Source organism: Numenius arquata, chromosome 2 (assembly GCF_964106895.1).
Source record: "Numenius arquata chromosome 2, bNumArq3.hap1.1, whole genome shotgun sequence".
Classification (NCBI taxonomy): domain Eukaryota; kingdom Metazoa; phylum Chordata; class Aves; order Charadriiformes; family Scolopacidae; genus Numenius; species Numenius arquata.
Genome location: NC_133577.1, coordinates 68,724,367 through 68,749,366, shown reverse-complemented (window position 1 = coordinate 68,749,366; position 25,000 = coordinate 68,724,367).

Sequence of the window (25,000 nt, the reverse complement as noted above, 5' to 3'; positions counted from 1 at the left end):
AAAGATTTATGTTGAATTCAGAACCTGATTTAGGATATATTCTGAACATGAAGTGGCGCATTTTCATATTGGAGAAATGTCTTGAGACTCATGATATAATGTATAAAGATCCTAAAATCTATAATAATCTATAATATCTATAATCACTGTAATGGTTCACACGAGTGCTGTGCTTTATGTGCTGCAGATAGTCCCACTGCTTCAACAGGACACTTCCAGCACAAAAACCTAAGGAGTGGCAGGACGAAGTCTCTGTTTACCCTTGGCTGGGAGTGAAGTACAACATTTGTTCTCTTTGCTATTATCCTCCGTTGATGACAGGAGTCCATCAAGCCGCCTGCACAACTGAGTGTTGCAAAGACAAAACATATGCTCCCTGTGATAAAGACGGTTTTGTAAGTAGCTGAATTTGAACTGAGCCTGTGTATCATCAGTGCTACCTACTTGCTGTCGTATCAGGAAAGCTCCCTAAATAAGCCACTGCTCTGTCTACCAGCATGGGAAGAAAAAGACCAGTAAATTTTCTTTCAGTGCCGTGCGTACCCAAAAGAGTAAGTAAGTGCTCTGCAACCTTAATGTACGGGTCACAATAAAGTGGTACAATAAAGGCAGAATGACAAGCTCTTAGAGGAAGGAAAAAACAATGGAAAAGGCAGCCACCTTCCCATTTCACAGTATTTAAGCTATGGGTCCCTTGGAGTAGATGGATTTCATCAAGGGAGATGAAAACCACTAATCTTAAAAGCGGAAATAGACATTATTTGCTGTTGTTACTACTAGCATTGACAACAACAATTTAACAGCCATTATTGTGCTTTGTACTGTAGTTTAGTAATACACTCTCAGTTAACACTTTTGATTCAGAAACTTTCATGCAATTTGTCAATGCTAAGTACCCACCATCCCCGTGGGTGAGGTGGAAGGTTAATCTCAGAGGTTGTCCTTAGGCTTCCTCTGTAGTCAATGGAGCATAACAAGTCTATTCAGGAGGTGATTCAGTGGAGGGCTAATTTAGCAAATCTGAAAGATGTCATGAAGGGCCTCTCTGCTAGCTGTGGAGGGAGCTTAGGGAAATGAAGTGTATTAGGCTGACCTGAGTTTTGCCTGGTAGTGTGCCCTCCCATTAAGATAGCAAGTGGCAACAATAAAATCCAGCACTTCAAAGTTATTTAGGAATTTTAAGAGTAAGTGGTCTTAACAGCTTTGATGGCAGGGGCCAAAAAAAAGAAAAGGCCATGGACTGTGGCTGTGAGTGATCACAACTGAAGTCCCACTGCAAATCTTTCTTGTCAGAGGGGAGGGAAGACTGCCCATGTCGCACGGCTCGGAGCAAGACTGGAGAGAGGAGAAAAAGGAGAGCTCGCTGCCTCCTCCTTGGCCCTGACATCGGTATTGAGGCAGAGGGGAGAGAAAGTCCCCGCTTTTGTTCACTTGTTTGCCTCAGCTGAGGGAGGGAGGGAGAGATGGAGGCCGGGCGAGGGGCTGTGCCCCCCGCTGGGCTCCGGGTCCTTTGTGCCACGCAGCAGGTGTGAGGGGAAGCTCCTCTCCCCGGATGAATGCGCATGTGGATGTGGATGCCCCTGCTTCTTTCATGGCCGTGCTGGGAACCAGAGCGAAGCCACATTTCTCAACAGCAGGCCAGTAATTCCTGGAAACAAGCGAGCGCAGGAAGGGGCCATGGAGCAAGAATGGGGATGGTTTGGGAATAGCTCTGCAGGACCACTCCTTATCTAGCATTGCCCATTGACAGATTTAGGGCTTCATCCCACAAGGCGTTCAGCATCTCCTGAGACCTAAAACTGGTATCTTAACTACTTTTCTCTGTGAAAAGCTGGTCTGGCCAAAAAAATCTCTCTAAATTCTCCAGTTGAAAGGGGCTGTGTAAACTTAAAAAAAAAAATCATAGTACACACAGGCCCCTCTTATTCACATCCCAGTTCCTTGCTTGCTCTCTGTTTGGCACAGGAGAGCTCTCACCAGCCCGATGCTCTTTCCCCTGCATCCATATCAGTGGCTGCAATGACAAGAGCTCTAAGCCAGATGCCTAGCATGTAGGAGCCTCTGCCAGGACAAAACCCACATATTTAGATGTGTGCTTTCAGTGCCAGGTGGGAGGTGTGAGCATCAAAGAAAGGAGGCCTGAGGCTGCAACTGGCAGGCTGTGCTGTTGATCCAGGGGGGGCAGCCACTCTCAGGGAGCTTCAGCAAAACAGAATTAAGCCATGATTTAGAGCTGATGGACTGGGACACTGAGTTTGCCACATGCTTCCTGACATGTTTCAAGTTGGTGTTGGTTTTACCTCAAAGCCAAATCATGTTAGCTCTGAAAAGAAAGGCTGAACTTCCTTTTAAATATAAGTTTTTAACTATTGTTTTAGCAATCTAGGCAAATAAAAAAACAATATTCTATTCTTTTCTGTAGCAGATACAGTAAGCTGGGCTTTGCAAATTACTGCCTGCAGGGACTGAACCTCCAGCTGTTGGAGCTAAAGCATGTGCTGAATTAAGGGACCCATCCCTAGGTGTGTTGAAGCAGCCAGGATTATGTGCAGATATCTTTAACTCTCCCTGTGTCCATGAGAACAGTATTCCCTGCTGGCTGGGCTCTTCTGGAGGTGTAGAGCAAACCAACAGGAACACGGGGCCTGGGACCTTAAGAAAGAACTAGTCCAGATGAGCTGGACCCTTAATACAAAGTCCTAAGTAGCCAGCAGCTTCACAGGGGGGAGGAGTTCAGATAAACTTCTGGGTCTACTGTTTCCTAGATCTAACTTCTTCCTCTAACAATGTGAGGCTTGTAGTCACGGTATTTATTTTTTTCTGAATCACCTGCTGAAACATTGTAAGACTTTAATTAGATCCCTAAAAATACCTTTGAGGATCTAAGCCAAAACCTGGAAATCAGACCGGACTTGTGTTTTTTATGGATCAGATGCAACAGAAGATACCAAACTCCCATTTCAATCACAAACTTCTTCAAACTTTTTCTTTGCAGGTATCTGAGAACTGAGCTGGAGAGAATTGGGACTTTGGGCTGCCAGGATCATTGTCAACTAGTTCCAAAAGTGCTTGAAACTTCTGAGATGTGGTGGTCAAGAAGCTGAACAGAGATAACATTTCCAGTAGCAAAATTTAAAACTCTGTAGTCAGTTGATTCAGTATGATATGGTATTTGATGTAGAGATCAGGGCTGACTAGAACAAAAGCAGGCCACCTCAAGCAGTAGTTTCCAAAGGACGTGACCTGTTGGGAGAAATGGGGAAGTCTGTGCATTTGGCAAACCTTCTGATAGCATGTCCTTCATTTTTCTTCATGCCTTTAAAGACAGCTGTCTTTGGAACGGGCTGAGGTAAAAAGGTTTTGATGCTCCGGAGTGAATTACTAGTCCTGCTATCACTAATTCTCATGCACTCCTATAGTATCTGCTGGTGCAGCTTTTGCTTTTCTGATACAGCACTTTCACCTGTGAAAGTGAAATCAGATGAGACTTTCCAGAAACTGTGAAATGGAGATTCTGCAGGCAAGTGCCTCATTGAAATACAAAACATGAGAGGTGAGATGGAGCCCAAAGGAAATGGGAAATCGTAAAGCAAACACGTCTTCAATCACAGTAATGTGTTTTGGAAAAAGCAACAAATTTTCAGCTTGTGTTGGTCTGGCTCAATCAGTGATGGAAGAAGTTTGTTAGTGAGCACAGCTAAAGTCTTCAAACTGTGATATGAGAGAACCGAGAAAGACCAGAGCAAAGTTTTTGCCTTAAAAGCAATAGCAGGAGTGGTAGGCACAGAGCTTACTTCATGCACATGTAAGAAGGAAAGTGAAACCTAAATTACATACACTGATTTATTCAAGCAATTTTGTCATCGCAATCCAAAGTGTACAGAATGCACCTGGAGCACCACAGTACCACGGCTTTCAGAGCTGCTTTCCTCAGAAGTTACAGGCCTGGTGACTAGCACACCAAATAAAGGTACCCTTATAAGGTTACTGTTCTCTCAGTGAGGGACTTTCACTTGGAAAGCAACAATAACAAATCAAGGGTGTTAATAAACTTATACTTTATATCCTATATAACATTTCTGCAATCTCTTGTATTCCTGCCACACTAGTCTTGGTGCTAATATCGCACAGTGCAAGAAAAATTTCACCCATTTTGGCTTTGGCATATTCCTGTGAGATATATGAATTTGATCCATCTCCTTCTCAGCTGTGCAAAACTGGCCTAGCTTCTGACCTATGAAATCAACAGATCCCATGGACCTCTTGACAGGACCAGACAGTGCAGAATTTCATAGGGGTGGGAGATGGAAAAAGGGATAGGAAAAAGACAACATACACAAATTCCCATCAGAAACAGACAACCTTTAAAGACAAACTTCATACCTATACATGGCAAAAGAATGTGTGTAAGAATCTGAATTTTTTATAATGTCAAGCATGTAATTTTGGAAGTACTAAACTGACATTCCTAGAAGTCACAGCTTTCTATTTCCAAAAAAAAAAAGCATTGAATCTCAGCCATCTCCACAATCTCTGTTGTGGTAACAGAGTTGGGCAATTTGTAGATGTGGTTGGTCATTTGCAGTCATTCCATCCCAGCGACAGAAAGGATAACCAGTGTCTACACCAGAAAGTCAGCTTGAATTATGTGAGGAAAGGACGCAATAATAAATTCTGTATAAACCCTGGATGAGAAAGGTAACAGATTCACAGTGAACTGCACAAAGAAAATGAGCCAAAAGAAAACTAAACTTGCAAGCTTGATCTGCATTTTTGAGGAGGTTTTGCCTGGCAAGTTGTAGAGATGACAGGATACGTTTTCTTCCTACGTTTATCTAGCACTTGCAGTGCACACCCTGGCCTTCTGCCAGAGAGAAAGCATCTTTTCCTGAGAAGTTTGTTTTCATAGTCTGCCAGGTAGGCTTGCAAAACAGCACTCATAAAATTAGACAGACTACTGCTCAAAACAGCTAACAGATCCCCATCAAGAGACTTTAATGGAGAAGAGAATGGATTACAGATACTTTTTGGCTTGGCATAAAAAGCTGAAATAAAATCTGCTTCCTTAACATCATTTGTCCCTGTAAACATCCAGCAAGACTTGAGCACACCAGGCTCATACCATACAAAGAACTTAAGGAGCTTAACTCACTGTTCTTTGGTGAGAGCCCTCTGCTCAGATAGTCTGCTCTCTGTCATAGCACATTGTGCCTCTTCAATCTACTTGCTTTCTAGTCTTCACCTCATCAGAAGAGGGTGCTCCATGAAACATATTCAACAGTCATGGGGTGGAACTAAAGACTTTTCTCTAATCATTCGCTTTCTCTGTGTGACTTCTTTAAATGAAAATTTTCCATACTTCTTTTTAACTGTTTGCATGTTGAAGAATTTTAGAAGGGAATCTGGATTTTTTTCCATGAAATTGAAAGAAAACATGGCCCCTGAATGAACAGCTAACACTAGTTGCTTTTCCAAAGAGCTGGTCTGGAAGACCCCTGAGCCCTGCTTCAGATGGCTTCCCCCATAATGGCTCTTGGCCCTCTGGGGAATGCCTGGGTTTGCCCTAATCCTGGATTTTCCTTTACCAAACTACAGCATCCCAGGGACAGGGCACTCTGCAAGAGGCACCATGTTTACGAGCACCATTTGGCACAGCTTTTCTCTCCGTTTCTCTCCAAGAGTGGGCTGTAAAGAAATGAAGTAGCATGGTGAAGAGAAATACTGCTGATGTTTTCAGCCTGCTTTATTTCTTTATCAACTGTTTATGTTAAAGATGTTCTGCAGAGTCTGTTTGCTATCCGGCACAGGTGGAGAATGCACTGGAGACAACTGTTTTACGTAATGTTTATGCAGGCCATATTTTTTTCATAATGTACAAAATGTAGAAAGCTGCTATTACTTTCCAAAAATGCCCAGTACATGCAGCTGCCACCTAGACCAGGAGGCCAGCTGGAAGCATACCTCAGTAGCTCCAGCCAGGGAAGCTGTCGGGTACATGTAGGGGATAAACCTAAAACACAATGGAGGGGTAGAACATGAGTCATCAGTGCTGCTTTCAGGTACATAGAAGCAGGAGACAAAAGCCTTGGTGAGATAGCTTATAGCAAGAAGCGGGTTTATCCAGGACAAAGATTAATGTTTAAGTAGTAAGAGAGCCATAGGACAGCTGGATCTTCTGTCCTACAAGCTGGCCAACACACTACAACTTGTGCTGTATGAGACATACTGAAATGGCTTAAGACCAACTTGGTTATGCAGGTATATGTATAAACATATAAATATGTATATAGAGAAGGCATATATACATATATAGATTTCGATATATAGTCTATATGTAAGTATATTTTTACATATCCTACATGTGCATTTTGTGGGTTCTCTCTTGAAAACTTAGTGTGTGCATAAGTTGTGGAACTGTTTCTGACTGGTTGTTATGATAGCTAAAGATTTAAACAGGTTCAAAGAGTGATTGGACAAATTCATAGGAAAATAAAATCCATTCAGGACTGTTAAATGCAAAGTTACCACCTGTAATTTAGGAAGTCTCTAAGATGCAACTGTTGAGTTGGCAGTAGGCGTGAATTAGGAGTTGAGAGATTGTATTACTTGCCCTGACCTTATTCTGTTCCCTAGTGTCACTGACCACTGTCTGTATTGACAACTCCTAAGGCTAGGCTGATGCTTGACCTCTAAAAGTACTCATCCACACTGGGGAAAAAAAAAAAAAAGGCAAAAAATAGCAGATAAACAAAGGTGTCGAGAAGCAACAACCGAAAATGGAGAAAGGGAAGAGAGCACAAAATATTTTGGCCATGTGGAGGCAGCACACAGAGCTAGTTGGACTTTAGCTCTCACCTGGTTGTCTGTCTTCATGTTTTCTGTAATGTTTCCAATGTTTATCTATAAGCCCATTGAGTCACTTACTGCAGCCTTTATTAAGTAAGCTTTCCTCCTGTTTTCCTGCCAGAGCAGTCTGGTGTCAGTGAGCACAGTGAAACAGAACTCAAGGAGAGTAAAGAAAGCAGAGACCCCAGAGGGACCTGCACCCAGAGACATGCCTGAGGAGTCTGGCAGTGTGTCCTGCTGCTGCAGAACATGAAGGCAAGGTCTGCAGCCACCCTTTCACATCTTCTGCCCTCCTCTCCTCTGGGCGTGAGGGAGAGCCTTGCCACAGGCTTGGGTAAAGCCTGGGATGGCACGTATCAGCCCTATGTTAGTGTTCTTGAGCTGTCATATTTATCCCACATTCACTAATATTTTTTAAATGAGCAAATAATTCTCACAATTTTTTCTTTTTGTTCCACTCTTCTATACCTCTGTTGTTCTTGAACAGCTCCTACATGCTGTTCCACATGCGAGGGATTAATTATTGGAAGTTAATTGCAAGCATCTTCCTGCAGGGATTTGTTATGTGAAATCTTGTGCTGGGTTGATTGTTTTTTAGCTGGACACATGCAGTATGGCATGAGCTGTGTCTCTGTCCCTAAGTCAGTCTGAAAAACTTTTTGAATTGCCTCACTGGCAGGAATAATAACATTTTCAGATTCAAAAATTGACATAAATGAGCTATTTTTTGCCAGCAAACCACACCACTGGATTCTTTCCAGAAAGCAAACAGAAGAAGGGCACCTGTGCATTCAGAGTGAACCCATTTATAGTCTGAATTAGTGGAAGACATTTTACACTTGATTTACTGAGAAGTTTTGGTTTTATCTGGGGCTCCCTGATTTTTTGCTCTTGGCTAAATTTCCACTGACCTACATAGGAGCCTGACAATCAGAAGAATTTAACCATCATGCCCTCATTTTAATCAGTTATGAAATGCTTTATTTCAGTTCTGGTAAGTTGGGAAGTTTCAGTAACAGTTGAACACCCCTCTATACTTAATTGAAATATAAACTGGAAGGTTGTCTTTTTTCCTAGTGAATGTGCTTTTCTATTTTTTTTTTTCTGTAGTGTAGTTATAATTTGAACTTGTGCTGATTTTATGTAGTGGCAGCATATACCCTGAATGCAAACCAGTTATTGCTGACAGGGGCTGGCATGTACTGTGATCTCATGAGCAAATAATAAAATTTTACTACTCTGTCAATATATTGCTGAAGAGAACATGAGCTTTCTGGGAAAGTGGAAAAATCCAGGTGGTTCAGTGGGAATAGTAATAACTTGAAGCATTTCTCTTCAGTCATTGCTATATAAAAATATAGCTGGCCTATCATGCAAGTGAATTTGTTCAAAAGACACACCATTAGCTTATAGTGAAATCATTTGGACTCCACCTATTTCTGCCTTGAATACATCATTACTGACTTTTTTTCTTCATTACTCCCATTCTTTACATTGTCATGTAATTTTCAAGGCAGAGTGCACTCCATGAATTTATCCTCTTTCACAATCATAGCTATGAAAACACATTTTTCAGCATTTAGCTGTCTCTGCAATTCGAGATGGCTTCCTCCTGCAAACACACTGACACCAAGTCAGTCTGCTGTGATTTTCCAGTCTTCCATCAGGGAGCCCAAGGGCTATTGGCTCTCCCAGCAAAACCATCATCTCCTTCCCACAAGGAATAAACTAAAAAACATCATCTGCTAGGTGGACTATAGATGTTTTTCTGCCAGCTAGGCTATGCTTGTTGTGCAGACACAAGACCTTTATCTTTTTTTCCAAAGGGGTTCTGGCACATGGTGCAGTGCTTTGGAGGGTCACTGCTCAAGGCAATCTGTGGCTGGGACACCTTCATGCTTCTTTTGTCCCTTCCAGTGCTCCCTGATCTGGCAGCATTTGTGGCCAAGCTCTTGCTGCATGGCCACCTCCAGGAATTCCCAGTTAGACTTGCCATCAGGCAATGTGATTCTGCCCAATCCATTTTTGCTTCTGACAGTCTTTTCCCTTGCCATCTTTACTGAAAAATCAAGTGAGGATTGGTACAGTGTTAGGTGAAAAACACAACTGCAAGTCATTGTATTGTGCTTATAAAATGCTAAGGTAAGCGAGGGTAAATTTACCTTACAGTCTATGTAAAGAAAGCACACTAACTTTGTAGGCATTTTATTTTATTCTATGTCCTTTTCCCATCCCAATGTCATTTGATTCGGACACTTACACCAGGGGAATAACAAAAAAGCTTTCTCTGTATATACACCTCCATAAGCTAACATCCTGTATGGGCAGTTATGTAGGAGACCAGACAGATTGCCCTGAAACGCTAATTAAAGCAGAGCATTTACTGACATTACATCACATCAAAACCAATTACACTTCCATTACACTCGTCTACTTTACCCCTTCCTGCGTATGTGCCTGTTGAATCCAGTCCATATTTAATTTGGGAGTGGATTAGCTAATGAGGTGGTGGAATCAGTTACTACTCTGGCAGCAGGGCAATGAAAGCCATCCAGCAAACACTTTCTGATTTGGAAGTTTTCTCTGAAGGTTAGCAAAGGAAAAATAGACTGGAGCAGGCCCTCTTCATTAATCCAGCTTCCCTTAGGAATGGTCTGACCACAGTTCCCTCCTGCTGTGAATTTTCTTCTCTTTCTTCTACTGCTTGGTAGTGTGGGGTGATTGAAAGAATAGCTATTGAGCAAAAAGCATTTGTGCAATAACTATTCCAGAATAGAGGAGAGCACAAACTGACTCCAGAAAAATCCGCTTTGGTCAAACAGTAAATATTCTGGGATTAAAGTGATCCTCCAGAAATAATCTAAAATTCTGAGATCAAAGTGATCCTCCAGAAATAACCTATCAGTGGAAGTATTCTGGAATAATTCTAATGCTGTATCACTGTTTCCAGCTCTGTTTATGTAATTTTTAAATGGAAGCTTGCATCATTCATAGCCAAGCAACCATGAGCATTATAAAGCAGGTGTGTGTCCCACTTGCTGGAAAAGAGCACACTGTGGCAATTAAAAGTGAAGCTCAGAGGTTTTCAGCGGGGAGAAGAAATGGGAATCTGTTATGGAGGAAAGGATACTCAGTGCTATCAAGGAGAGAACAGAAATGAGCCTAGGTCCAGCTGGGACGGAGCAGAAGTGCTGGGAGCTCCCATCGCAGATGATGAGCTCTGAAGGCTGCATGGTGCCACAGGTACGTGAATGAATTTGGTTTGAAGAGGAGTTTCGTGTGCAGGACCAGCAGAGTGTGAGTCTCCAACTCTGTCAGAGCTTGCTTGCTGAGCCATGTTAAGGGCAAGGAAGATAGTAGAGCTGTGGAAAGCTGCAGCGTGGGCCAGTTTGGTGGTGGTTTATGCTGGCTTAGCTCCATGAGGGTCAGGAGAATGGAGCAGGCTTGCAGGAACTGAGCATATTTGGGTCAGCTACAAGTACTATAGGACTTTTCTATTATAAAGCTGTGTCATTAAGAAGCGATTTTTTCTGAAAATGCTTTAAAAGTGAGAAAACTAGGAAGTCTGTGTTTTGACAGCAATGCTATGAATTCCACTTACTGAGAGGAGGGAAGAAAGAAGGTGGTGTGGGTGCTGTTACCTCAGCAATATTTTATTTGCTGCTTAGTGTTACTCTTACACACTTCTCTTGCCAGGCTGATGTTGCTGCCTGGCTTTTTGAACAGTGACAAGTGTTAGGAACAGCTGTATCTAAAATGTTGATACTCTGCCTTTTTAAAAATGACAGCTGATGTTAATAGCTTGTAGCTTTCAATCTTGAAGGGAAGAGCAAACAAAACCTTTTCTGCTAATAATGTTTACACGAGTCCTAAGGCAGGCTATTTTATCCTCTCCTACAGTCAAGATAAAATAAACCAAACCAGACTGTCCAAAGAAGGGAAGAATGAAAGAGTCTTTATCCAGGCTCTTCCCTCTTGTTCTCCACCCCCTATTCTCTAGAACAAAAAATTGATTGAATCATGAAAGATGGGAAATCCAGCATTGCAGATTACAAGGAAATGCAGCATGTCCACTTTCTTTATCAGGAGACAGAACTGCTTCTAGTCACAGCTCCAGCCAGCCTTTTCAGAGCCCTGTTAACAGCAGCCTGGCTGAGCATGGCAGTTTGACGGGGCTAGGCTGGTCCTTATTGTTTTGCTATTGCTTTTCATTCAAGCCGCTGTCATTCTGCTGTTTGGCTGCTTTGAGTGGCAGTGTGCAAGAGCCACGTTTCCAACTTGAGGACCTTTTAGCGGAGAAGTTGCATGCAACTTCACAGAATCACAGATGGGGATTTAAATGAGTGGAAATCACAAAATTAAGACATTGAAATTGCAATCCCCATACCAATGTGAAGTCAGCCACAAATTCAAAACATGACAGAAAGTGGTGGGAAGAGAAAAATGAGAGTCACTTCAACACAGAGTTTAGTCCCATATATTTTTCGTGACACAAAATCTATATTTTGCTTTATAGGCGATCACAACTTGCTGAGGTATGAATATCTTCTGTTTCTGATTTAATGCTTTTATCTCTTCATCTCTAACATTGTACTGAATATTTGTTTTATTTCAGTATAAGGTCCATTGGAAGGAACGAATACGTGTGTGTGATGCTCCTCAGTAAACTATGATTATATTCACTTTGCACTTTGCAAATATCATATGAATATCTGATGCACTTTTAATCATGGTTTCTCATGGACTGACCACAGAATTATGCAGCTTTTCAGCTTCACTTCTGCATGGATTAATTTATTGTGTTTAGTTTACTGAGTTTATAATAGCTAGACTGCTGCTAGTACCTGGGCTAGATGGTTTAGAGGTCATCTGAGACATGTTATAGTCCATACCAGTGTAGGCGTGCACTAAATGGTAGATGACTCAATCACAGTGCAATATTATCAGCCAACAAAAGCAGTAATAAAGGGATTTGGCAGTAGGAATAGAAAGGACAATGTGAGTTTTGGATACCGCAAAGGTTTCCAAGATGCTGGAGAAACAGCAGCCGCAGCTATTAGCAACAATCTAAATACAAGACTGTAGGAGTGAGAAAAGAGAAGACGGCATAGAAGCTTCTGCTATTATTAATCATCGTAGAGATGGAGGAGGGAAGACAGGGAATTCGGGATCTGGCTTGTTAGATTTGAGCACATGGAGGAACTTGGAGCTGTGACAGTTTGGGAGGGCACCCTGCCACAGTGTGTCTTACACTTTGCCCTTCCAAGGTCATGTTTAAAACTCTAGTGGATGCATGCACTTGCTGGGAAGCCAATGAGATTTAAAGGCAGTCTAAAAACATTCAAGCTGCCCTCAGCTCTGCCTCAGAATGGACAGTGTACCCAGTACATCACCAAGCAACTCAGGGCGGGGGCGGGGATTACACAGGGCTTTTTAGCGCAAGACATTTCAGCACAGTCCAAAGATGCTGTCATGACATGCCAGCAGTGATTCACTGCCTCTGAGCTATCACGTGATTAACCCCCCTCACATTCATTCTAACTAATTATTACTTCTTTCTTTTTTTTTAAAAAATCATGTTCTCATCTTTTCCCATGTAAAACCGTCAACTTGTCAAAAAAGAGAGTAGCTGGAAAAAATTCCTCTCCTTTTCACCTTGTCTGGCTTCTTTCAGACTGAGCTATGCAAAGCTCTAGTGCAGCCTGACAGGTCGTAACTGCTGAGATTTCACAGGCGCTGGGGGAATGGTGGTGGGAGGGAACAGGGCAATTGTGCCTGTAGGGGCTTTGCCGCAAGCTACTGCGTTCTGCGGGGGCTCTCACAGACACCTTGCAAGGAGGGCAGGTGGCTAAAATGGAGCAGAGGGAGTCACATTCAACAGGAAAGCAATGGATGGAGGAATAGAAAAATGTGATGATACATCTTCTGTTTCAATGTAAGAAAAGCTGCTGATTTAAGCAGCCAGGAAAAGTGGAAACTTATTTCTGTGACGATACTTGCCCCCGGAAAGGAAGCAGAGGGTCCTGAGTCATTATTTGGTATGTTTTATTTTAGGGCAGAGTCTTACTTTACAGACTGAAACTGGATTGAAGGATTACTGTGCTACAAGCAGGCCATCTGTCCATAACTGTATTAGACATGATAATGTTCTTTTCTTCACAGCTATTAATACCATGGCTCCAGTTGGCCTGCTCCTCTGCATCGTCTGCCTGGATCTGCCTGGTAAACAGGCGATGGAAGAGACTGCTATATTCCTAAGACAAAAATATTGGTTTGTGTCTAAAAACTCGCATTGCAGAGTTAGCAAAGTGAAGGGAGCTTCTCTCTTTGCCATGCAATATACAAAACCCTGGTAGCTGGAAAGTTTCCTAGGTCAGTGTTCAGTGGCAGATCTGGACATCTTTACACTGGTGGTGTCATTCTGACATTGATTGCATGCTGATGGCACTAGACCAGGGCAGCGCTTTCTTCTTACTTTACCCTTTCATATCATTTATGCAATTCTTAGTGGAGAGATTTGGAGAGGCATTCCTAATTTGTTATTTTCTCATGCAGGTTTCTAGTTCCCTCGCAGGTGCAATTACAACTGTTGGCATATTTAGGAAGAAAGATAATATTTTATGGGTTACATGAGCAGAGATATGATGAAAAATGAGATCTGCAGAAAGCAATCTGCTTTTGTAACAGCAAAGTTTCAGCTTATTTGGCTTTTTGATTGTCACACCTTTTGTTTTTGCAGAAGGAAGCAAGTTGTAAGTAGCATTTAATCATCAGGATACACAGGGATGCAAATACTCTGTGATTATATTGTGACTTTCTTCTGCCACCATCTGGAACAGCAATTGAGATTACAGCTGGAAAAATATCTCGCTCCTTGTCTTTTTTTCTCAGTTGTTACCTTTCCAAATGGCAGATAGGAGCCAGGTTTCTCTTCAGTAGTCGTCAAGCCCTATTTCTTAATCCAAAGCTGTGGTAGGAGATCCTCTTTCCCCTAAGTTATATCAGACTCATTATATTTCAGGATGGAGGAATTCACTGGGAACCATCTTGGTCCAGAGATCCTTTGCAGTTTTCTGACAAATATGTACCCAACCTTTAAGTGACTGGATAAGCAGCCATTAGGGGCATTGATTACAACTCTTCATCAGCTCCTCCAGGTTTGGCTTCCCATATAGACACCACCTTCCCTTTCTTTTACATTCAGTATACTTGTCCCTAGGTCCTGAGCTCTGGTTTTCATTTGCCAGGAGCTCAGAGCTTCTGGAACTGCTGGTGGCAGGGCAGGACTCGGGGAAGAAACACTTCTTCCATTAGCTTCCCAGAGCAAGGGATATTTCTCCTGGCAGCCATCCAGCTCCTGCGACCTGAATATGCCAGAAAGGTCACAGCTTCAGACTCTTCAGAAAGCCTTTCCTCTCTTTCCATTTGAACCATTCACCTTTGAATAACGGAGCTCCGAGCTGAAAGAACGACTTGTCTTATGGGGATCTGCAGCAGCATGGCCCTGCGCCCCCTTTGCAGACTGTGAGGAGCAGTGGGAGGCTGTGAGTACACTGTACCTCATCCAAAAGGAGACACTAAAAAGGTTCAGAGGGCTTATACTCTGGAAGTGGCTATGCTTTTTCCATTGGCTGCAGGGTGAGCCCGAGGTACCTAGCTCATCTCCAGATGTCCATGTTGTAGACGTTGCAATTAGGTGAGAGGAAGTCAGTCTCTCTTCTAGTCTAGACGCTGGTTTGTCTTTCAAGGCATTGAATATATTGTCTCTGTAGTATATTCTTCAGTGCTAGCCCCGCATTTCCTACATTCCTTGTTAATATTTATTCAAAATTATAATCATAACCTCCTGTGCTAACCTCATAGGTCTGGAGAAATGTAGGCCTATGTTCAGGGAAGAATTTCCCTGATCACTACCTCATGCTGAGCTGCAGCGAAGTGGCTCCCTGCTTCTGATACCTACCTGGGGAGCACTAAGTGGAGGCAAAGGGAGCTGAGTCTGGCTGACCAGGGCTGCTGCTCTTCAGGGAAGGGGCCAAGGTTGGGTGGGAGCAGTAGCTAAAACGAGCCTGCCAGGAGCAGCTACAGGGAGCAGGAGACACTTGGGGCCAGGCACACAGTACCATGAGGATGGGAACACCAAGGAAGAGCACTAGAGCAAATAGCTCTGGGCAATTTATGTCTTCTTGCTCCCTTCTGCCTGGTTATTGTCTTTGATTGAGACATTTTCATCACTTCATTTCTTAAGTTGTAAGACATCCCACAGAGCAGGTTGTCTCAATCCAGAGGAAGTACAGTTACACAATTACAGTGGATGCAGTGTCATTATAAAAAATTTAAAATAGCGTTCCTTGGGCATAATGGCATCATTTTGCCAATATTCTGTAACTCAATAAACAAGCGGTAGAGCACTGATTCATAGTCAGTGGAAAAAAAGAATCACAATTCCCACTAATATAATTTCTTATTTTTGATTTGACAATAGCTGATGGCAGCTTTTATAGACTGACCTCTGCTGAGCACACACCTGCAAGGAAATGAACCTGTGAATTGACGTATTGCATAGACTTAGCTCAGGAATAATTTGTACAAATTGATGATCAAAGCCAAGTCAAACAAAAGAAGCCTGCTATGACAGCGACTGGAAGGGACAGGCCTAGAGGAGGTAGGTGACTTCCCCATACACTTCAGTCAGAGTCCACAAGGTGCCCTGCTCTTCCAGCTGAGCCTAGATCCAAAGCAAATATAAGACAACCCTTTCCAACAGCTGCTTTTGGTAGTGAGTTCTCCCTTGCATGTGTGACTCCCATCTGAGTAAATGCTCTTCACTGCAAGGAAGGATTGAATGATTTAGCACCAGGTTCAGGGAGGAGATGAAATAAAATGAGGGAAGATAATGTATGTGGGGAAAGCAAGTGGCAGTGTATTCCTAGGGCCAAAGGAGAATTTCTCAGATTCTCCTTGACTCGACATTTTAGGGCAAAACATCACCTTGAAGAGAGCTACTTCTTGCTGGGGTTGCTCTTTGTGGTAAAATGCTTTTGAGTTCTGTTTCTGATGGAGGATGTGTAAGGCTCTAGGGTAGTCAATGCTTTGTAGTGAAGGCCAAATTTTACCATAAAAAGCTAAGTTACTGTCATGCCTCCATCTGCATTAAGCTTCAGATGAAAAGCAGTCTTGATCACTTCATACTTCTTGTCTCTCTAGGTGCTCACTTGGCCTTTTAGCATAGACTGAGTGGAGATGCTTCACAAAATGTGTCCCAGGTTTGTCTCCAGTAATCAACCAAAAAAATGGTTTTAAGGAAAAAAATTGCTTTTCTCTGCAAATCACTGCCAGGTGATTTATAACACTAGTATGTGTAAGCCTAAATCAGTTTGATTGAACTGTTTTTCTGCATGCATCAGATCATTTGAATAGAGAAACAGTCTCAAGAAAACTGACTGTAGCTTTTCCACTTTTGTGGATTAACTGTTTATTATTAGTGCAAGGAGGGCTGACTATGCCACTCACTGCTCTGAGCATGAAAATGCAGTGTGGATGTTGATGGCCCCGTGCAAACAGGAATATGTGGGAAAAGGTGCAGTGTCATGTCACCAGAGAAACAGACAGTTCTTCCTCAGAGGTCCTTCCGCGATACGGGCTAACATGTAGCATGAAGCAAACTGATTTTCAAGTTGTAGGAGCTGTTACGGGATGCATGGGAGCCTCTTGGTGGTAAAACAGTGTAAGTGTATCTTCTTACAGAGTTACTCTGGCACAGAATAGGCTTGCCATGCGTAAAATGGAGTCAGGATCAACATGTTCCCTGAAAAAAGCTAGTCACTCACCTAATTCTCATTCAGGCTTGAAGAACAAGTTTTGTAAGTTTTTCTTCCCTCTTTCAGGAGAAAAGAATGCATGAGGTTTTGGACACATGCATGTTCTCAATTCCATTTAAAGAAACTGTCCTCTTGTCAGTCCCCAATGTTCCTTTCCCTTGCCATGACCAATGTGCAACAGAGATATAATGTCATACTGAATGCTTGAAGTATTCTTGTCCTGGTGAAAGATGATATGTGAAAGGCAGGGTCAAGCGAAATGGAGATCTCTTCTAACCTAATGAAATGCAATGCCTTGTGCTAAGTGAAAATAGCCTGCTTGACAATTTTTCTGGATAAGAAGAGTTAATCAGGAAAGCTGCTCTGAAAAAACATTAGTCAGTGTGCAGCACGAGGTGGCTTGCTTTCTTTTTCTTCTGTGTGCAGATGGAGCCTGGCTTCTAGAAAGAAAACTACACTTTCTCCCACATGATATCAGCAGCTTTCACTCACCTGGGGAAATATTCTCCTGGTAGAGAAAAACTGATTCTTTACATATATGGAGGAACCTATGGCTAAAACAGCAGAGACTGCAAAGTTTTGTTTTCAGTTTCTACTTCGGAGGTACCTCAAAGGTATGTTGTTCATTAGGGAGGATAAATTCACAGTGAAGAGCTCAACTAGAATACAAATGCTATAGACAAAATAAAAATGGCAAATACTGTCCACCCTGCCAGTTCTCATCCACATTTTATTAGACAGTTTATCTCTTCTGCTCTCATTAATTCTTTTTGAGCATGTTTTTTTTCTGTCTTCGTTTTGCACTCATCCTGAGTACATTGTGCTGCAACAAGCAAGAACTATTCAGCAGATGTTTCTGCTTTGTGGACTCTGGCATTCCGTACTTGGTTGTTTCTTGACAACTAGAAATCCTGACTGGGATGTTTCATTTTTCTCACATGAGCTTTGGGAGCACCACAGAGTAACATCTAATCAGACTAATTCCTGTAGCTTGTATTAACTAACATTAATTACTCAACTTTGGGGACAGAATGTACCCTTAGCAAATTTGCAGATGATGCTAAATTGGGGGGAATGCTTAACATGCTGAACAGCAGAGTTGCAATCCAAAGAAACTTCAGTATCAGGCCAACAGGAACTTCATGAAGTGCGGGAAGAGGAGTGCAAAGCTCTGCACCTGAGGAAGAATAACACCAGGCATCGGCACAGGCTGGGAACAGACAGGCTGAAAAGGGCCTGGGAGTTACAGTGGATGCCAAGCTGTGAATTAGCCATGCACTCTCATTGCTAACAACACAACCTGCCTAGCGGGCAATGTCAGGGGCAGTGCAGTCAGCACTGGAGGTGATAACTTGACACCAGTGTAGCTGCACTTTAAATAGTTGAAAGTTTGCAGACTCTGCAGCCCAAGAGGGAAGGGGAGAGACTGGAGAGGGTCGAGTAGAGGACTAATAGGATGATCAGGGGCTTTGAGCTACAAGGAGAGGCTGGGGAGCTGGGGTAGCCTAACGTGCTGAAGAGACTATTGTTCGAAATAAAAGCAGCACACAGCTACTTGGTCAGGAGCTACAGAGATGCCTGAGTCAAACTCTTCTCAACAGTGGCAGATGGTATAACAAGGAGCAACAGTCACATGTCGCAGGTTTGGAGGTTCAAGTTATACGCTAGGAAAAACTTCTTCATTGGGAGGGTGGTGTAACATCGAAACAGGTTACCCAGAGAGGTCAAGAACTTGCTGTCCTTGGAATTTCTCAGGACTCAGCTAGGCAAAGCAACAGCTGATGTGATCTAGTGTTGGCAACAGCACTAGAAGCAGCCCTGTTTCTTATGGGAGGCACAACCAGATGCATCCAAAGATCCCTTCCAGCCAGCACTCCAATGATTGTACGAATTCGAGGGACGCAGTAAGCCAATCTGAAAGAAACCTGCTGCAGTCAAACTTTAATTGAACAGCCTACAGTTATGAAGTGTTACTGAGAAGTGAACTGTATCTTCATGTACAATGGGGAAACTATTCTCCCAAATTGCGCTTCATGTGTTATAAAGCTGCAACAGAGTACATGACTCCCAGATGAGTTTAACATAGGGCAACTTTTCTTACTGGCTTGTGCCCCAGTTCTGGAAGACTTGTACTACATGCCAACATTTAAGTATGGACTTTGTTTTAAGCCTTTGCATCTATCTGTCATTTGGTTAAAGTCCAAAAGTATGTGCATAATTCTTTGATGAATTGAAGCATTTGCAAGTCCTTAGCTGGCTCCTGGTGGTTGTTCTGTTCCTGTGGTACCTCAGCTGTGGCTAACTCTGAAGAATTAAGTCAGACAAACTGAATGTACGTTTTACATTGTGCACATCTGTGTCCCATATTCAGGTTACTGGTTCACAAAATATCATATCTGTCTTCCAAGCGAAACTTCCATGAAAACACAAGCTGCTCCCATGTCCTCATGAGTGCTGTCCTTCCCAGAAGGAAACCCCCTCAACATCTGCAGAAGCAATTACTGCTTCAGCAAGAGTGTTTATTGTCCTTTGCAAAATCCACCCAAAACAGCTGAGGGGCATTTTTAAAAGTAACGTAGAACTTGCAAGAAGTTAATGATATTCTTTAGTGCTTCATCAGATTCTTGCCTTGTTGCACTAAAGGCAAGAATGTTATCACTCTGGTGGACTCATTATTCATAGATCTGATTAATTTGCTGTCACACAACCAAAGATATTTTTTTCACAGCATCTTACGTCAGTATGAGTGAAAACTGTAGAGCCTGAATTCAAAGTGTATTTCAGGCCTGTGGAAACCCTTGCTAAGGCTCTTTTTTAAGTAACCCTGTACAAAGCTCAGGGGGAGGACATTATATGTTGAAACATTTGCATTTGACTGCAGTATTTGAATGATATGTCCACCTGTGAGAGTGTATGTCTACAGGAGTTTAAACCTCTTAAAACTCGGATGCCCACTGGGAAGTTCAATGTACTTTTTCAGAACTATTTTGAGTTTCTATTCTTGTTTTCATAACTTTTTTCATGTACTTTTCTGGTACTCTTATTCCATTGAGATAATGGTTATATCTAGTGTAGAACAACCCTTTGCTATATTCAAGCTCCATTATGTGACCAGTGCCTTCTGATAGACTTAAAAGGTTGCAAGATGTCGTTTACAGATAAGAACAGGTAAGTTAGTGAATCTCCCATTTGATAACGCTTCTTATCAGTAGAGAGATAAGCACTATAATAAACATTACATGCGTGTAACACGAAGGGGAGTTACGGAGTCCTGCTGACAGCTCTTGTTTTTCTCCTTTCAAAAATGTAGTACTTTGAGGTTAAAATGCTTCCTGATTTGAACTTTGGCTTCCGAAATATGTTATATTGTTTATATATGTATATATATAACTTCAGAAAGTTATATGTTTTGTTAACCTAAAAATCTCCTGCAAATCCTTCAGCTAGCATCTTGTCCAGTATTGTGTCTTTGATTTCAGACATTGATATTTGCTTAGTGTAACTGAGTTTGCGTTACTGTAATATGAATTAACTTTGTCCAGGAAAGGAAGAATAACAAAGTTCAATTACTGTGACTTTTTGTTTGATCTTCACTCATGCTTTAATTTACATATCAATTATGTATTATAGGAAGCCAGAGACAGAATTAGCGTCAAGAAAAAACAGAAAGAAAAAATTGCTTGAACATGCAAGATTCTCCTGAGTCAGCTTGTTCAACCATTATACTAAATACATTTGTACAGGGTTCTTTTTGTCTCATCATTTTGTCCTGAAGCTATGATTTAGTCAAAGGAAAGAATGGAAAAGTACCACATGCTATAATGGACAAGGCATTCATTTGTGCCTTTTTCGAAGCTGTTACATTGTCTTGTTTTCAGTCCACTTGGACAATGTATGGAGATTGAAGGCTGTTTTGTACCTCTACCAGCTGCCCTCTGTGCAGTCATAACTCTCATTCCCACCTCCTCTACTCTTATAACAAAAGTGACCCATCTGCAACAGAAGTAGTATGAAATGGAATAACATCTGCAACAGTTGTGTGTCTCAGTAGCTACCCCTCAGAAGGACTCGTGGCTGCACCCTTCAGAAAGGTTTACATTAACATTTAAAGTAGATGCAGTAGATGGACTTCTTTAAGAGAGACAAAATGTGTGGTTTGGAAAGAAATCACTCATGAAACAACAAGTAAGTATTTACAAAAAATGCATGGGCCCAGGCTTCCATTGAGTATTGTTGTTAATCTCTGTGGAGCTGCTGGTCTTTTTAAAAGGGTATAATTGAATTAATATAAAGCCAACTGCATATATAATTAGTAGACTGCTACATGAAACACAGCTTCTTTTAAACAATTGCTTACTACTTGATGCTAAAGACACCACACCATGTGGGGCTAAGCATAAAGACCCATAAGTAAATACCCATGGTTTAGAAAGAGAGGCTGGAAGTGAGGATGATATTCAGCTCCAGACTGTAGACACCTACATCAGGAATATGAAAGAGATATCTCCCTGTGGGTTCATAAGTACCCATTCAAATCAGAGGAGGATCAGTGTTTTATTTATCTGTCTTTTTGTGAATATCTATCCAACAGAAATTCCTTTAAGGTACCTGAAGTATCATCTTTTCACTGGCAAATATGACACAGGTCACAAGGGAATCCTGTGCTCTTCTGCACATAAATGAAAGTTGGGAAAGATACCATAGGTTAACTGAAACAGCACTATGGGCTTATATGCAGACTAATTAGCCCTAGATCTTCAGTGACTACATTAAGGAATTCAGACATCCAGACCACAGGTAAATACATACAGGTAGTCCCGCCAGGCTTCTGAATTTGAGTGGAATGAATAATCTAAGTGAATAGTCTTCACTGAAGTTTAGGGGGGGTATGAAGCCATTTTAAATATATGACTAAAGGTCCATAAAAAATTGTTCCTGATCTGTTGGAATTATTGTAAGTGTGGCTTGAATTAATAGTTGTAGCGATCCAAAATCTGAGCTCACTATATGGGCTAACAGTTGTGCAAGAGTAGCCCTTCTGGACAATGACAGAGCTCAGAGGGTCCATTCATGAAAGTCCTTGGCTTTTGTTTAGTGACTCCTTAATAGACCTCTCATATTTGGTGACTTACTAGGCTGTTCTGGCTTTTACAGCAATAAGCCTAAGTACTTACAAGGTTTCTTTGGTCTGAGTAAGTTACAATGTTCTCTTCTTTGACATCTCTTGTAAACGCCCTGGATGTAGACTCGCTTCAGAGAAGCAAGCTCCTGGGATGCAATTACATCCTACAAGGAACCTTGTGGACACACAAGGTTCACCAGTTGTTTGCTGTTTCCCAGATCACAATAACTGTAGGCAGCTTGTTTAAAAGTTGGCTTTCCCAGAAACTCTGAGTATTAGAAGATTCTTATATATTGACAAAGTTTTCACTTCCAACTGTGTGAGAGACTTACGGACTGAGGCAAAACAATGAAACATCTGAGTTTCTACCCTTGCACTATGTCTTTTGGATTCAGGCCAGGTGCTTCAGCATCTCTATAATTCCTCCTATGCATGTCTTCTGTACAGCCCATTTTTCTCCTCCTTGAGTGTTCCCCAGTGTATAAAACCAAATTCCTTGTCAGCTGAAACTGGTGAACTGACTTCTGTGAGATTTTGTTCACATAGCACTTGCATTTTTAAAGTGGCCTCTGAAAAGACTTCTTATCTGTTGGATCCCAAACTACATTCGCAATCAGGAACAGTTACCCTAATCATATTCCTATAGAGTTTTTCAGAGGTCTAAACCTCTTTGTCATTACTTCCTGAACTGTTTACTCCCTTCCCACTTGGTGTGACTGTGAGGTTCTGGTACTTGCGTTGCTTATTCACATGTCAGTTGTACTCAAAGAGTTAATGAAGAAGACAACAGACTCACACTGAGAAAGCATACATGATGCACCAGGTACAATTCAGCCTGTCCCTTGTTCCTAATCTGTATCTGCCTATTGAAGAATACCTTGTAGAATCTCTTAAATCTCCAGTTTAGAGAAGCTTTCAGTATTACACTGATTTCCTTAAAGCAATGGCAATTTCCACTAGCTGAGGGCCTGGTTGTGTTTGGATTTTTAAAAATAGCCCTGCAGGCAAGGGCAGTGAATGTAAAGGGTTATCAAATAAGCCCTATTTGTGGTTCATTCTATTACATATCTCACTGGTGTCCAAAATGCTTGTGTGGTTCTCTTTGAGGGAATAACTCTCCCATTTCAATTTTGGTTTCTTCATCCTACCTGCTGTGTTATGAGGGTTTTTTTCAGAAAATTACCTTGCAGCAGAAGACCATAGTATCTTGGGTGAAACAGTCAATGGGCAGAAACTGCAATCTGGACATTTTCAAGGGGAGATCAAATTACGCAGCTTGCTGTAGAAGGTGCGAAAAAATTTTAGTCTGGTCGTCGCTTATCTATTTTTGCAAGTACATCACTTTGGAAAGAGACATGCTCAGCTAATCTATAGCTGTCATGGAAATGTAATTTTTCCTTCCTGCAAACCAATAACAGGCACCTGGCAAGCTTGCTTGTGCACCCATGCATTCAAGTCTAGCAGTTTCCATGGAAACCCATCAAACTGTCGCACCAGTTTTCTAACGTGCTGCCACTTCACAAACACAGGACAAGCTGTTTTGCACAAAATTCCTGTATAATGCTATTTTTTTTTTTTCTCTGAAGACAATTCAGTAAGGCTAAATGTTTTCAGACTGCAAGAATTGCTTCCTATTCCAACCAAAACAGCTCATCTATATGAGAACATGCAGGATGAAGCTTTCACAAACTCACTGAAAAACACATTTTAGGCTATTGAACTCTCTATCTTTAGAAAAATGACAAGTTCCTTTTAAAATATAAGGATATTTATACGTTGATCTCATTAATCTCTCTATGTTTTTGGTTCCCTTCTGGGAAGATATTTCAATTCCAAACTCAATATGCCAGACGTAGTTACCTCTTTTGAAAGACTCCCATGCTAACTTCTAAGTTAGTTTGATAAATTTGTTCAACGAGTTTAAGAACATGATCTCTGTGAGAACAGAAGATGGGACTCAGAGACCCAAGAGATCTTGTCCACTCTATGGTTTAAGGGCCCATCTGGTGACTAAAATACCAAGGCTTCTTTGATCGTGAATAATTCAGATTTCAAGCTGTATCCTAGCATATCCAATAAACAAGGTTTCAGAGGAGCTTCAGAATCTCAGAGATACAGGGGAGTTTGATACTCTCTCATCAAGAGTATCCAAACATATATGTTTCAGATATGGTCCAATACATATAGTCGTCTTAGATTTTCCATTTGAGTAAAACTCATGGCATGTACGCTCTTCCCCATGCAACTCAACACCTATTTATCATTCAGCCAGTAGCAAGGTTTTCCAGTGAACAAATATCCTGATACGACCATTTTTGATTCACACAGTGCTCATTTTTCAAAATTATTTCTGAATCTTAGAAGCTGCGATCTCCTATAATTGGGGAGTATGTTATGGGACTGGTTGTCTTTTTAACATTATCAAGCCTTTTTCTGCATTTGTTCCTTCCCTGTGCAGTACTGTTTTATTGATATCAGCAGTTGACCCTCATTTAAATTGGAGAAGCATTAAACATTATGAATTCATTCTGTGGAACAGCAAAAAATAGTTAACGGTACGTGTGAGATGAAGCTCAAACAAAAGGTTCAAAGAAAAGGACAATTAGTTGGCAGGAACTATAGAATTAATGCAGAGCAAAATTTACAAGAATGTCTTATCCAGTGAATATTTATAATGGAGATCAGATGGAGCTGGTAGCTAAAGGGGCATAAATGGGATAAATGCCCATTTATCAAGAAGCATCTTTCAACTGAGGAAACCTGAGACTGAATAGTGCATACTGTAAAAGATTGAATACACTTAATATTGGCTTGCTTAATGGAAAAGTTTGTCTATGCTATTTAGCATTAATTTAATGCTAATGTGTCCATTTAAGAACAATTGATATTAAAAAGTTTTCTATTTAATGTTAATTGAAAATTACTGGTCTCCAGTTCCAGATAGTATTTAATGTCACTTATTTCAACCGGTGACAAAAAACGCTTTTTTATTTTAACCCAAAAACTTTGTAAGAAAACTAAAATACAAGAAGCACAGATCTGTCACTAGAACTATAAAATTTAATTGTATTGTATTATTATTGAAAAAAAAAAAGACCATCAAAGCCCTAGAAACATAATTAAATGCCACAAACCACAAAGGATACACTGAGGTGATACTGCAGTGGCTGTAAATTGAATCATACTTTTTTTCCCCTTTACTTTTTTTCTTTCT